The following is a 15,918-nucleotide window of genomic DNA, read 5'->3' as shown; positions in this document are numbered from 1 at the left end:
GCTTTGCTAGAGCTTCCAGTAGACTGTACCCTCTGATGTTGGTGCATCTACTTCCCCACTCCACCGCCCACGCGTTGAAGTCGCCTCCAATGACGATCGGTGTTCTACCGATTAGTTCCTCGGTCATTGCGTCTAGCATCTGGTGGAATTGCTCAGTTGTCCATCTCGGGGGTGCGTAGCAACTACACATGAAGATTCCATTAATTTTGGCGATTACGAAACCTTCATGTGAACCTCCAACCACTTCCTGGATAGGATATCTGCCCATCACCTGTATTGCAGCAATCCCTAAGCTATCCGTCGCCCAGCTGCCATTATCACGGGGTACTCGGTACGGCTCCGCTATGATTGCAACGTCGCATTTTGTCTCTGTTGTCGACTGCCACAACAGTTGCTGAGCTGTGTTGCAATGGTTCAGATTGATCTGAATTATCTCCGTTACTGCGATTCTGCTAACGCCTTCTTATACGAGGGACACTTGAAGCTTCCTGTCGCATGGTCGCTGCCGTTCTCTGGTTTGCAGAGCAAGCATTTCGGTTGCTTCGTGCAGTCTCTCGCAACATGCCCTTTCTCAGCGCATCTCCTGCACAGTTCAGACCTGTCGGGGCCTGTGCAGCTTCTTGCCTGATGTCCAAAGCCCATGCACTGGAAGCATCTCTCCATCCGCTTGGCCACCCGGGGCACCATCTTCAGCGAGCAAACCGACCAGCCAACTTTTATTTTGGTCGTTTCTACCATCTTATTGGCTGCGACTGTTGAGAGCCGTATCGACGCCGTCTGCGTGCCACCATACGCCTTCCTCATACGGATCGTCATTGGTGTATTGTCCAGCTTACACTGTTCTATTAACTCGCGCCTTAACTCCTCGTCTGTCGTGATTTCGTCGAGATTTCTGCATTCGACCACTGATTCCTGGGATAGAGCCCTCACCTTCGCCTCCTCACCGAGCGACTTCGCAACCAGTTCCTTGAAGGCTGAACTTTTGACCGCCGGATCCCTCTTGAGCTCGAAGAGCATCTCTCCTTTCTGGGTGCGCCTGGTTTTCACCACATTCTCTCCCAGTTCTTTCAACTCCGGATCGTCTCTCACTTTCCGCAGGAGTGATGCGTAAGTCACTCCTTCCTTCACCTCGACGATCAGAGCATCTCCCTTACTTCGCTCGTGTCTGGGCCTGGTTTTTTTTGTCTCCTGCACACCTTTCTTCTTTTCTTCTTTCTTCTTCCGTTTCTCCGTCTGTTTTTCGACAGTTCGCCATCCACTGCCTTCACCTTCCTTTTTGTTTTCCAGGTTGTCATTTTTAACCTTCTTCAGGTCTTCTTCATCCCCTGGGGTATCCCTCTTCCTTTTGTCCGATCGTGGGTTTCGTGGCGTCTTAGGCGTCTCCTGTATCTCGACGGACATCTTCTCCCTTGCTTCAGCGAGTGCTTTTTCAACAACCTCTGCTCGCGTGATCATCTCCTTCTGTTCGCGGTCAGCAGCCGTAACGGCGGATTTGATGCTTGTGACTAAATGTTTGATCTTAGTATGGACATTGTTTTTGTCCTTAATGAACTCGTAGAGCTCGTTCACTTTTTTCTTGACCTCCATCAAGCTTGACCTCCCGACCTGCAGCCCTTCTAAAGAAGTGGTGGTGTTGGCTTTATGCGTTAGCACTTGTATCAGGCTAGTCTCTCCTTGTTGTGGATGCTGTTGGTGTCCTATAGGATTCGCTATGGCTGTCTGGTTGCGAATTGGTGATCTCTGGAGCTTACCGCTCCTTGCGAACACGCTCGCCTCTCCCGTTGGTGTGTCTTCATTACCGTCGTTTCGTCTGTTGAATTGTTCGATGATATTCATGTCTGTTGGGTCCCAACTTCGGGCCGCTATCTCCGCTCGTTGTACATAGTCGCTATCAGTGATCCCATGGTTGTCTATGCAAGCAGTGAGGCCATGCAGGGGTTGACACGGTCCTTCATAGGGACCGTGTTCAGAGCCAGATCAGCGCAAGTCAGGAATGTGACATCTGACGCCTAGTACCTAGTGCCTGAGCCTAGACGAGCATCGAACGTACCCGAAGACTTGCCAAGTTATTACCGGGACGGGGGCAATCGCACTATTAGCCTACACGCCGTTTCAGAAAGGTGTCACCCTTCCTTACTCAGGGAACAGGATAGCACGACTGTCAGCCTTTAGCGTCGTGTTGAAATCGTTTCCGTATCGTGTCCGTTTTCTATGTCGTAACCAGTATGTCGTAATCAGGATCTTACTGGCGTCAATCCTGATGTGCTTGGCACTCCTTTCGTGGCTCCTGTACACGGTATTTCCCCCGTGCAATCTCCAATAGGCTTTACCGCGCCCTTACTCGCGTTGTCACCCGATTAGTCGCCTCATACGACAGGGACAGGGACCAAGACCCGAAGTGCTATTCTAGGCCGGCAACTCCACGGCACTGTGTGCGTGTGTGTGTGTGTTTGCGTGTACGTGTGCGTGTGCGTTTGCGGGAGTGTGTATTTTGGTTAGTTGGTTGGTTGATGTAATCAAAAACAGTGTGAGAGAGTGAGCAGTCAGCAGCTGCGATGCGTTTCTTTGTGTGTGAGACTGTGCGCGTCTGCGTGTGTACATGTGTTCATTTGTGCGTGCATGTGCGTGTATGTGTTTGTGTGTGCGTTTTTTTAGAGCAGCGAGTGGAGAGTAGAGAGAGTGGAAAGGAGAGAGGAGAGAGTAGAGAGTAGAGAGAGTAGGGAGGAGAGAGTAGAGAGTAGAGAGTAAAGAGTAGAGAGTAGAGAGTAGAGAGTAGAGAGTAGAGAGTAGAGAGTAGAGAGTAGAGAGTAGGGAGTAGAGAGTATAGAGAGTCATACTGGCTCATACTGGCTCTTAATCTGAGCGCCGACGGGCTAACAGGAACATTGGTGAGGGCATGCGATACAGCGATGCCGAGAAGACTGAACCCGACGAATGAACGACGTCCAGCCTACTGGTGGAACGAGACACTCAGCATCCTCCGCGCTAACTGTCTACGAGCCAGAAGAAGAGTCCAGAGGGCACGAACCGATGTAGAGAGAGAGGAGCACCGCGCGTCTTTCCGAGCGACCAGAGCCGCCTTGAAACGAGAGATACGTAGGAGCAAATCGAACTGCTATAGGGAGCTGTGTCGTGACGTCGACGCAAATCCTTGGGGTGAAGCATATCGAATCGTGATGGCGAAATTCCGTAGTTCAACGACTCCCATGGAATTATGTCCGGAAAAACTCGAGGTCATTGTGAATGGACTCTTTCCGCAGCACGACCCACCGACGTGGCCACCCACACTGTACGGTGAGGACGAAGCAGAGAACGCACAAGTCACCAACGAAGAACTCATCGCGGTGGCAAAAGGTCTAAAGTTGAAAAAAGCACCCGGCCCCGACGGAATCCCCAATGTGGCCCTGAAATCGGCGATCCTTGCTTTCCCCGACATGTTCAGGGTGGTGCTGCAGAAATGCCTGGATGACGGTCTCTTCCCTGCGGAATGGAAGATACAAAAGTTGGTGCTGCTCCCGAAACCAGGAAAGCCACCTGGAGATCCAGCGTCGTATAGGCCTATTTGTTTGTTGGATACTTTGGGAAAGCTCTTGGAAAGGGTTATTCTCAACAGACTGGTGAAATGCACGGAGGATGACCACGGATTGTCGAAAATGCAGTTCGGGTTCCGGAAAGGAAAGTCGACAGTGGACGCTATTCGGACAGTTATCGAGAAAGCTCAGGTCTCGCTTAAACAAAAACGAAGAGGCGACCGTTACTGCGCGGTGATTTTGATTGACGTGAAGAACGCCTTCAATAGTGCCAGCTGGGAGGCCATCGCCGAGGCGCTACACAGATTGAAGGTCCCTAGCTACCTGTACAGGATACTGAGGAGTTATTTCCAGAATCGGATCCTGGTATACAACACAGACAGGGGACAGATAGTGAAGAATATCTCGGCGGGAGTTCCACAAGGCTCCATCCTAGGTCCTACGCTTTGGAACACGATGTACGACGGTGTTCTAAGGCTGAAGCTACCCAGAGGTGTGGAGATCGTGGGCTTCGCGGACGACATCGTAACAACGGTAATCGGCGAGACGCTTCAGGAGGTGGAAATGTTGGCGACTGAGGCTGTAGACATGATCGGTAGTTGGATGGACAGCGTAAAGCTCCAGATGGCACATCACAAAACCGAGGTGCTGTTAGTGAGCAATTGTAAGGCAGTGCTGCGGGCAGAGGTATCGGTCGGAGGACATACCATCGTTTCGAAGCGGGCGGTGAAGTACCTCGGAGTCATGATCGACGACCGGCTGAACTTCAACCAGCACGTCGACTATGCATGTGGGAAGGCGTCAAAGGCCATCAACGTGGTGGCGAGGATCATGCCAAATAGCTTTGGCCCAAGCAGCAGCAAGAGGCGTCTCTTGGCAAGTGTATCTTCGTCGATACTGAGGTATGGTGGCCCTGCCTGGTTGGCGGCTCTGGAAACCCACCGAAATCGGAGGAAGCTGAACAGCACATTCCGACTCATGGCCATGCGAGTCGTAAGTGCTTATAGGACCATTTCGACAGAAGCTGTGTGTGTAATCGCCGGAATGATTCCCATCTGCATCACTCTGGCGGAAGATAGCGAGTGCTACAAGCGACGGGAAAGCAGAGGTATCCGGAAATTGATGAGAGCGGAGTCGTTGGACAAATGGCAGTATGAATGGGATACGGCAGAAAATGGTAGATGGACGTACAGGCTGATACCGGTACTTTCGACCTGGTTGAACAGGAAACACGGTGAAGTTAACTTTTACTTGACGCAGTTTCTGTCTGGGCATGGCTGTTTCAGGCAATATCTACACCGGTTCGGGCACGCAGTTTCACCCCTCTGTCCGGACTGTGGAGATATGGAGGAAACACCGGAGCACGTCGTTTTTGTCTGTCCCAGGTTCATCGAAAGGCGCGAGGGGCTGCCTGCACTTCATGTCGAGAATATTGTGGAGGAGATGTGTCGCGACGAGATGATCTGGAATGCCGTGAGCAGTGCAATCACACAAATCATGTCGGAGCTGCAGCGAAGGTGGAGGGCTGACCAAAGTGCTGACAACGTCCGACGGTGAAAGGTGAACAACGGCGACGGCTGTTGCAAGAGATGGTACCTCACGAGAGTAGCTGTGACGGGGTGCGCGTTGTGTTGGAGGGCACCACCTAATCGGCTCTCCGCTGGGAAGAGAAATCCTGCGAGGGTGACTGTGACGGGGCGCGCGTCAAGTTGGAGGGCGCTTCCTAATCGGTGCACGTCTCGACAGGTAAACGGATACTGCCGCGGAGAACAGCAAAAGGCCTACCTGACAACGCCTGATCGTGGCCTGGATGGAGGAACACCGCGAACATTTCGAAGGAACGAGCATCAAGGATGAAGCCACGATCAAAATGGTGAATACCCCACGAGAGTAGCTGTGACGGAGTGCGCGTCAGGTTGGAGGGCACTGCCTAATCGGCGCTCCGTTGGGAAGAGAAATCCTGCGAGGGTGACTGTGACGGGGCGCGCGTCAAGTTGGAGGGCGCTTCCTAATCGGTTCACGTCTCGACAGGTGAGAAACCCCGCGAGGGTGGCTGTGACGGGTTGCGCGTCAAGTTGGAGGGCAATTCCTAATCGGTTCACGTCTCGACGGGTAAATTCAAAATGCCTGCGAAGAGGACATCAGCGCAGTGGAATTAATAACGAATGGAAAGAAAAAAATATTGAGAAAAAGGGAAGGACAACGCTAGTTTGCGTTGAAAACTCGAGAAGTGCATGAGCACAGCCGCCCCCTGAAGTAGTCGCCTAGATGTGGTCCCAGGGGGAATAAGGCAACGAGTAGAGGGCTTGGTTTTTGTGGGTGCGATCCCCACTCGACGTCTGGGTTAACCCTTCCCAGGTAAGGCTGGTAGAGCGTTCCTCACCTCTTTAAAAAAAAAAAAAAAAAAAAAAAAAAGAGAGTATAGAGAGTAAAGAGAGTAGAGAGTAGGGAGAGTATGAGGAGTGGAGAGAGAGTAGAGAGTGGAGAGAGTAGAGAGTAAGGAGAGTAGAATGAGTAGAAAGTAGAGAGAATAGAGAGTAGAGAGAGTAGAAAATAGGGAGAGTAGAGAGATTAGAGAGTAGGGAGAGTAGAGAGAGCACAGAGTAGAGAGTAGAGATAGTAGAGAGTAGAAAGTAAAGAGAGTAGAGAGAGTGGAGAGTAGAGAGAGTAGAGAGTAGAGAGAGTAGAGAGAGTAGAGAGAGTAGAGAGTAGAGAGTAGAGAGTATAGAGAGTAGAGAGAGTAGAGAGTAGGGAGAGTATGAGGAGTGAAGAGAGAGTAGAGAGAGTGGAGAGAGTAGAGAGTAAGGAGAGTAGAATGAGTAGAAAGTAGAGAGAATAGAGAGTAGAGAGAGTAGAAAATAGAGAGAGTAGAGAGAGTAGAGAGATGAGAGAGTAGGGAGAGTAGAGAGAGCACAGAGTAGAGAGAGCACAGAGTAGAGAGTAGAAAGTAAAGAGAGTAAAGAGAGTAGAGAGAGTAGAGAGTAGAGAGAGTATAGAGTAGTGAGAGTAGAGAGTAGAGAGTAGAGAGAGTACAGAGTAGAGAATAGAGATAGTAAAGAGTAGAGAGAGTAGAGAGAGTAGAGAGTAGAGAGTAGAGAGTAGAGAGTATAGAGAGTAGAGAGTAGGGAGAGTATGAGGAGTGAAGAGAGAGTAGAGAGAGTGGAGAGAGTAGAGAGTAAGGAGAGTAGAATGAGTAGAAAGTAGAGAGAATAGAGAGTAGAGAGAGTAGAAAATAGGGAGAGTAGAGAGATTAGAGAGTAGGGAGAATAGAGAGAGCACAGAGTAGAGAGTAGAGATAGTAGAGAGTAGAAAGTAAAGAGAGTAGAGAGAGTGGAGAGTAGAGAGAGTAGAGAGTAGAGAGAGTAGAGAGAGTAGAGAGAGTAGAGAGTAGAGAGTAGAGAGTAGAGAGTATAGAGAGTAGAGAGTAGGGAGAGTATGAGGAGTGAAGAGAGAGTAGAGAGAGTGGAGAGAGTAGAGAGTAAGGAGAGTAGAATGAGTAGAAAGTAGAGAGAATAGAGAGTAGAAAGAGTAGAAAATAGAGAGAGTAGAGAGAGTAGAGAGATGAGAGAGTAGGGAGAGTAGAGAGAGCACAGAGTAGAGAGTAGAAAGTAAAGAGAGTAAAGAGAGTAGAGAGAGTAGAGAGTAGAGAGTAGAGAGAGTAGAGAGAGTAGAGAGTAGAGAGAGTAGAGAGTAGAGAGTAGAGAGAGTACAGAGTAGAGAATAGAGATAGTAAAGAGTAGAGAGAGTAGAGAGTAGAGAGTAGAGAGTATAGAGAGTAGAGAGTAGGGAGAGTATGAGGAGTGAAGAGAGAGTAGAGAGAGTGGAGAGAGTAGAGAGTAAGAAGAGTAGAATGAGTAGAAAGTAGAGAGAATAGAGAGTAGAGAGAGTAGAAAATAGGGAGAGTAGAGAGAGTAGAGAAATGAGAGAGTAGGGAGAGTAGAGAGAGCACAGAGTAGAGAGTAGAGATAGTAGAGAGTAGAAAGTAAAGAGAGTAGAGAGAGTAAAGAGTAGAGAGAGTAGAGAGTAGAGAGAGTAGAGAGTAGAGAGAGTAGAGAGTAGAGAGTAGAGAGTATAGAGAGTAGAGAGAGTAGAGAGTAGGGAGAGTATGAGGAGTGAAGAGAGAGTAGAGAGAGTGGAGTGAGTAGAGAGTAAGGAGAGTAGAATGAGTAGAAAGTAGAGAGAATAGAGAGTAGAGAGAGTAGAAAATAGAGAGAGTAGAGAGAGTAGAGAGATGAGAGAGTAGGGAGAGTAGAGAGAGCACAGAGTAGAGAGTAGAAAGTAAAGAGAGTAAAGATAGTAGAGAGAGTAGAGAGAGTAGAGAGTAGAGAGAGTAGAGAATAGAGACGGTACAGAGTAGAGAGTAGAGATAGTAGAGAGTAGGGAGATTAGAGAGAGTAGAGAGAGTAGAGAGAGTAGAGAGTAAGGAGAATAGAGAGAGTAGAGAGAGTAGAAAGTAGATAGAGTAGACAGTAGATAGAGTAGATAGAGTAGATAGAGTAGAGAGAGTAGAGAGTAGAGAGTAGTTCGATTCCCGTTCTGGTCGGGGGAAATTTTCGTCAAAGAAATTTCCTCCGACTTGCACTGTGATCACGCGTATTCTTTGGCATAGAAATCTCAACTAAGTACTAATAAAAATGACGCAAGTAATACTACGTTGAGACGGCGAAGTTCCTCTAGGAACGTTAGTGCCATTGAAGAAGAAGAAGAAGAGAGTAAAGAGATTAGAGAAAGTAGAGAGTATAAAGAGTAGAGAGTAGAGAGTAGTGAGAGTGGAGAGAAAGTGGAAAGTTTAAAATAAAGAGCAGAGAGTAGAGAGAAGAGAGAACAAAGTATACAGCAGATAGTAAGAAATGAAGAGTAGAGAGTTGAAATTCAAAGTCAAAATTGGAAGAGCAACAATTGATCGCAGAGAAAGAGTAGATGTTCGAGACATAGAAATATTTGGACTAAAAAAGAAACATTGAATAAAAGAAAAGAAAATAAGTTGCGAGAGTCTGTTTGAGTGCAACAGCAAAGCTATTCCAATGACTTTGCGGTAAACTTATTAAAACATAGAATTGGGCCGCTAGTTGCAATACAAAAATGCTATCGACTTGCCTATATTTGCAATGCCGATTTCCCCCACGCAGCTTGGTTTTGATGTCTCTGTTAGGGAACCGCCGCATGTGTCGTCAATTTCGACCAATCAAAAGTGAATATTTCCGTTAGGATAGGGGTTAAGATTTTTCAATTGTTCTATAGTTAGTTTCATGACATATATTATTTTCTTCAATATAAAACATTGTTACGAAGTTCCGAAATCGATTGACGCAAAAATTTCATCAATCCATCATGGAATAACTGAGCAATAAGCGTTTGAAATTGGACAATTTTCACGATGTGCTCGATTTTCGATTTGTACCCCAATATGTTCCCGGAAGACGTAATCCTACGCCAAAATAAAATCGACAGATCGATTACACTGAAAGAAATGCTGAAACAGGTGACACAGGTGAAACAGAGTAACACTGGGCCAAGGCTGCAAAAAGCAGACCGAAACGGACTGGTTGTACACTTCCGGGTTTCAAATAACCGCTGAATAGGATTGCATTACTGAAATATGGCATGCAAATGTTTTTTTAGTTTTATGCGAAGCTGCAGAGTGAGTGCTCGTAGATGAGAACATTATTATTTTTCTGCCAGAAGCTGCGACAGCAACCTCAATAATAGTAACAAGATGATTTTACTAGATACATAAGGTCAGGCAAAATACAGCCTGTTATACAACCGGTTCCCTTACCAGGCAAATTACCTGCTAATCGCGAGTCATCCACTAATAATCGGTTACTAATCCATATACAATGATGTGAATATAATAGAATTTAGCCACTTCAAACCTATGCAACCATGGCTGCGAAAACTAACGAATTTGAAGAAAAGAAGCTAAGCTATAAAGCTTTCTACTTTGATAACTATTTGAACACCTAAATCATCGAATAAAATGCTTTTCAAATGAAGCGAATAAGAATCAAACTTCGGACACTAAATCAAATTTCGGACAGATTGAATTCAAATTTCGGACACTTTATTTTGTAATTTTTTGGACGAAAATTACATTACACTTGATTATATTTTATAGTCAACTACGAAACAATTACCAAGCAATTACAGTAAACTGTTAACAATGATGAGAACTGATGAAACACGGGAGAAATTTAAATATTTATGAACGGGTAAATTCTACAAGCTCACGCTAAACAAATGTCAAACACAAACGATAATCAGTAGTGGTGTTGAATTTTTCCTACTATGCAATCATTCAAATGTAATTCCCAAATGAAGTGATAGGTGTGAAGGCCGTGCCAGATGATGGTGGGGGAGCGAGCGTTCTGCTTAAGCACTTGTGGAAGGACACTAGCACACTTTCATGTCCTTTGAAAGGACGGATTGGTTCCACAAGCACGCTAACAGAACCACCTCGATCACAAGTGGACTGTATCACTTTTTGGCACTTTCTCCTGGATGGTTGCTGGTTCTTTGGTGGAATCAGGATGATGATTTGCTAATTACTAGTTGATGGTTTTGGCTTTTTACAACTTTATTTGACACGGTTTAAATACACGGAATTGACCTGTACTCAGTGGTGGTTGGAATTGGAGTGAGAATCAAATTAAATTAAAGGATAACATGTACACACATTCTCTATATACAAGGAGTTTTCTTCTCTTTCTCTCCCGTTGCATTGGCTGGTGATAATATCGAGCGGGCGGGGCATGCGTTTCTGCTTTGCTCGCGTGTCAGGCCCAGACCTGCGATTTGTCGTTAGAATCAAGTGATGATACTCACACAAAGATAATCAACAAATTTTGTACTACGATTATCTTTAGTGACCATCCCAAAGTCAGTCCAATAGTGTGAGAAGCAGTGCTGAAAATATTCACGTTCACGACATTCAAATTCAGCGAATTGCTGCCTTCCTTGTATTGATAACCTATTGCTCAAGCGAGAGTCGATAAATATGGAACAACATTGTCAATGAACCCCAGTGGAATGAACATCAACATCAGCTTGCCATGAAGTTCATTTTTCATTTGCACCTTCCTTTTCGTCATGGTATTCGTAAGGTCGAAAAAGAAGATCATTGCGTGTTAGTGAAAATCAAAGCATAAAATTCAACGTCACCAATTGAGAGTAAAATCGATTGATGGTAAAGGATGGCAATCCATCATACAAAATTCTTGTTTTTGGCGAGTTCGGCAATAGAATGTATAGAATAACTCTTGCTACGTTTTATGAATCTACTCACAATTGCCCGGAAATGACATACACCACCATTTATATGTGGGTGACACGTTTTCAATAAAAATTCACTGCAAGCGATGAAGATCAACTTAACGTTCGTGATAATCACCTGAAATTATTAACAGTAATGGAAGTGCCTGAATGCAGGCTTTTCGAAATTCGTTCATGCTGTTTTCGTTCAATATACCAGACAAAGCCCATGCGTCTCGACTCTTGTGTTATACTCATTATGACAGATATGATGTTGAGTTTCAACAGAAGAGAATTCATCCGATACTGGGAAAAATCTAATTCCTTCATTCGTGAATAAATTTTGATAATTTGTGGCACTGGTGAGAAGAGTATTATCACAACACTAAAGGCTGATTTAGACGATGCCAGCCAGCGCTCTAGTTGAATTATCCAGTGAATAGAGAACAGACACTCTGTTCAAGTTAGAGGCCAATTACTTGTTCGATACTGGTAAAAGTAACTTGAAGAGAGTGTCTGTTCTCTGTTCACTGGATACTTCAACTAGAGCGCTGACTGGCATCGTCTAAATCAGCCTTAACGCATGGTGAACTTCTACTTGACAGTAGTAATCCGAGCTCCTTGGTGGGTGTCCTGTCGCTGAAATGTCAGAATAGTGCGACACTCAAAAGTCTAGCTGATGGTTTGGTGTTTGGCGATATTCACAACATTCGCCTCTTTGTGTTCGTTCTTTGTGACTAGGGATGCCAGATGTGAATATACAGCTTCATTTTAAATACAATTCGAAGAATATTGTGTTTTCAGGCATGTATTTTCTTTTCAACTTTTCAGACGGCCTTAACGTTTTTAGCGGCACTTCGCCGACTCTACGTAGTAATAAACGTGTCATTTGTATTAGTACTTAGTTTGTGGAATAACACGCTATCACTATCCCCTCTATTCCGGCTCCCGATCGGGTTTGAAATTAGCAAAAGGATGCATTTTGTAAGCCGTTCGACTTCGATTTTTTTACCAAATTTGTTTCTCATCATTGCAAGGATACTAAATTTGCAGACATGTTCGCAATTTTACTGATATTTAATGTCCTGTCTATCCTGTTGCAAACTTCCCTGCGCTTAAAACCCCTTTTTTAAAACATTACTTTGCTATTCTCGCGGTTACAAAAGTATCTGCATCTCAGATTTCATCAACATTTCAGATTTTTGTCGAAGATTTTCAAAAAAATCATCTGGCATCTCTGGGGGTGTATTTACTCTGACAAAGGCCAACACGAATACAACAAGTCAACAAGTATTTTTGTATTATACAGCAAATATTTTTGTGTACAATGGCTCTCTGAGTTGACCGCTACCGATCGCGCCAGCTGTCCAAACTGGACTACCACAAAACGCAAGTTGCGCATCTGATTAATCTTCGCTCCCAGGGAGACTTCCCGCATCTCATGTTATACGGTCCTTCCGGGCCAGTAAGAAAACTCGCATCATGTATCTGCTGTGGAAACTTTACCAACCGGGTTTGAAACGGCTACGCAATGAAATAATAAACTTCACAACGCTCTCGAACCGGAAGGTGGAAATTAGTACCATCAGCAGTAATTACCACATCGAGTTGAATTCATCGTTTACCGGGATATATGACAGGGTGGTCGTGTCGGATTTGATCAATCAAATTGATCCCAGCGGGTAGAGTGAATATGAGACTCGTCTTGCCCGTGGTGGATTAGCTGACCAAAGATACCCAGGATGCGCTGAGAAGAACCATTGAAAAGTATGTGTCTAGGTGCAGATTGATTTTGTGCGCCAATTCTACTTCGCGGGTTATTCCCGCGGTGAGAAGTCGTTGCTTGGGAATAAGGGGGCCGGCTCTATCTTAGGAGGATATTCTTAAAATTTTTAATGTAATATTGTCCTTGTTTGTTTCTTGAATGTAACAACACTATTTGCATTCCAGCACATTCCTTCGGAGAAAAGAATTAAGCTATCCTCATGCTGGAAGCTTGCAAGGTACAACAGTAACCGTTCACGGTCAACTAAGAAGTACCGGAAATTGACTGGCAAATATTCCATCGAGAAACCGCCAATCAGATTGTCCTCGAACAAAGTCCACAGAAGCTGGAGGGGGTGAGCGAACGGCTATACGAGCTGCTATTTCTAGGCGTTCTATCGAATGTTATAATCTGTGGATTGGTACCGAATCTGGTTAAAAATTGCGGTATGAGTCTGAAGACGCAAACATTCAATTTTGCCGGGCATTATGAACACTGGATGCATCAAGGAAGCAAAGATATATTCCATCTGGACGTGTTCGTGGCGCAGTTTGTAATACTGTATAAGAAGTTTCTCAATAAAGCCTCAATAGAAGTGGATGATTTTTGAGCGATTCTTTGAGATCGCAATTTTCTTTCGTTTTATAAAAAATTAAATTTTTGTGTTCATCTCACGTTTATTAACTAAACTTCAATAGTTGTGATAAGGGTTAACTCTAAATAAAAAAAAAACGCCTTTTCGGGTTTTACTTCAACAAACACATCTAAACCAAGGAAAGTGAAGTGGAAGGTAAAACGTAATGTCAGAATTGCCGTTCGGACGTATCCCGTAAGTTTGAATTTATTTACATAGATGATATCCAAACAACTCTAAACATTGGCTACAGTTTCGTCGGCAAAGTTGATTGCCGTTCTGAACCAGCACAAAAAACAAAGCTGCAAATTATGCACCATGTCGGTACCACGATCAAAGCATTCCCTGAATAAATCATTTCACATTAGCCGAGCCAGCTGGCGGAAGCATATGCATAAAGGTTACTAGGTTACTATTTTCAACGACAATTGTTTATTTATTATACTGCTTCAAATACCTTCGACGAACAACGTCTTGCCATTCCTCATACGTCTTTTCTAAATAGTGTAAATTACGAGCCACCTTTTAACTCCACCTTCTTGATCTAAGCAACCGTCGCGATTATCAATAATGATTGGAACTGTATGATCATCACATTTCTACTACCATCATACGCCACAACCGAGATGGAAAATGAAAGGTGGGAAGATTTTTAAATCTGTGACGTCACATATTTTGTTTATGTATGTTACTTTTTTTATAATAGTCCACTACATAGGAAACGTGTTGTTATTAAAGTAAAAATAAGCAGATGAAATGAACAAATTAGTATTTTTTCTTAAATCAATGCTAGCGTTCAAAATCATAGGGGCCCAACTGAAATTTCAGTATTGTTGAGGTGTTCTAAACTTTATTTCAATCTTATTTTACTTCTCGTTACATCGACCAAAAACGTAAATGAACAAAGTCAGAGTTACAAAATCTTTATTTCTTTGGCGGAAAACATTTTACAGCGCATGAGAAAAAAGTAGCAAGTTTTTTCCCGTGTAAAATGCACTTGAAAAATAAATTGAATAGACTCCATATGACCTAAATTGAGACGAAAAGTTTTCTGCTTCCGTCCTAGTTTTAGACGAATGAAGTGTTCAGCACCCTAATTGTGAAAAAAGGAATTACAATTGCTGACAAGAGATAAACTACCATGAAGATGCTCTAAAATCCAAACATAGTAAAAATTAGAATACTAATTCTGATATTAGATAAATGATAAATAACAAAAATGAAACATTTTGGTTCGTGACATGTTCTGTTTATTTTTCAAATGATGAATGTAACGCGAAAAATATTTTTTGGAAATATGTAATTATTTTCTGTATATCCTTTTTCAACGTTATTCGTTGACACATTCAATTTTGTACCATTTGAGTAACTGACCAGGCATAAGTATGTGAACTTCTTATCTTCCTGGCTACTAATACAATAAAAGTTTAACACAAGCAAAACCCGTGAATCTTCCCACATTATATTTTTCATCTCGCGCCACAACCACCGCTCTCGTAACGTAGAGTTGTAAACAGAGCGATCGGCACTGAGAGGCATTGGAACCAACCGTCATTTGGTAAGGTGTCAGAAACAAAAGAGTGAGTATCACTACTGAATATTTGGATCTCACGTGCCGTGAGAGGAATTGAGTGACTATGGTCAGATTTTTTGTGACATTGACGGTGATGGATTGCAGCTCTGGTCAGGACATGTTGGGGCGCGAACAATAGGGAAACCAAGGAATTACTCTAAAGAAGCAATTGTGATATTAATTTTATAGTTATATCATCAGTGCATTAAACATTTCAAGATATTAGATCAAAGTGTCCGAAATATGATTCCGAACGGTATAACATGTATTTGTGTGGATGCATACAGAAGCGTATTGATTTTAATGGAAAATATTTTAAATACACATTTTATTTAAAAACATATTTGAAAACCATTTATCAACACCAGTTTGTTTCCACTCTGTCACATATGGATCACCTCTCGGAGCATTTGGCTTTATTTAGCACTTAGTTTTATTTCATCAACCATTCCGTGACAGAAAATATCTAGAATAAATCCTCAGGATATAAAAGTGCTTGTTTCTAGATACGAGTTTCCACTAACCATATTAAATATTGCTCCCTCAGCAAACATCCAAATCATTTGATGATAATTAGAACCGATCTCTCGGAATCTGCTCAACGTATAGGATGGATTTCAACTCTGTTTTCCTCATGATTAATTCGTAGCTCTATCGGCAAAGAATTACAAACTTTGCCGATGAATGTATACCATTCTGATTTATGTGGCTAATATTTCTTATCAAGGCACGACCAGCTTAGTCCACTTATTAAGTTTACTAACAACACTATCGAAGGCGTAACGCTACTGAGGAGCGACACGTGATGCTCGTTGAGAGCATTAATCTTGTTTAGCTATGCGGCAATCGTTTCGGTTATTTATGATACGGTCGGTTTGAAAAACCCACTGCTGAATATTAGATTGGTTGCAAAAAAATTATATAGATTGAATCGAGTTGAGAAAAAAGTCGAGAGGATTTTTATTCGAAATATACCACCACAGTCTGTCTGTCGCCAAGCATCTGACAGTCTGAAAAAAAAACGCGCTTATTCTATTTACAACAAGCCAAAGTTCCCCAGCATTTGCTTTCCATGAAAACAGATCTTTTTCTGCCAACACAAACAAGCTCATCGTCGGCCCAAATTGTACAAATTCCATTGACCAGATTGCACAACCAATTTCAG

The 15,918-nt window shown here is 43.7% G+C and overlaps 1 protein-coding gene across 3 annotated transcripts in view; it reads left to right on the top strand.

Moving 5' to 3' along the window:
* Positions 1-15,918, top strand: part of LOC129778752 (neural cell adhesion molecule 1-like) — a 69,219-nt gene that overhangs the window by 14,162 nt on the left and 39,139 nt on the right. The gene's annotated exons all lie outside the window — the stretch shown is intronic.

Source organism: Toxorhynchites rutilus, chromosome 3 (genome assembly GCF_029784135.1).
Source record: "Toxorhynchites rutilus septentrionalis strain SRP chromosome 3, ASM2978413v1, whole genome shotgun sequence".
NCBI classification, from domain to species: Eukaryota; Metazoa; Arthropoda; class Insecta; order Diptera; family Culicidae; genus Toxorhynchites; species Toxorhynchites rutilus.
The sequence above is the reverse complement of the archived record's forward strand: the minus strand, read 5'-3'. Positions and strand labels throughout refer to the sequence as shown.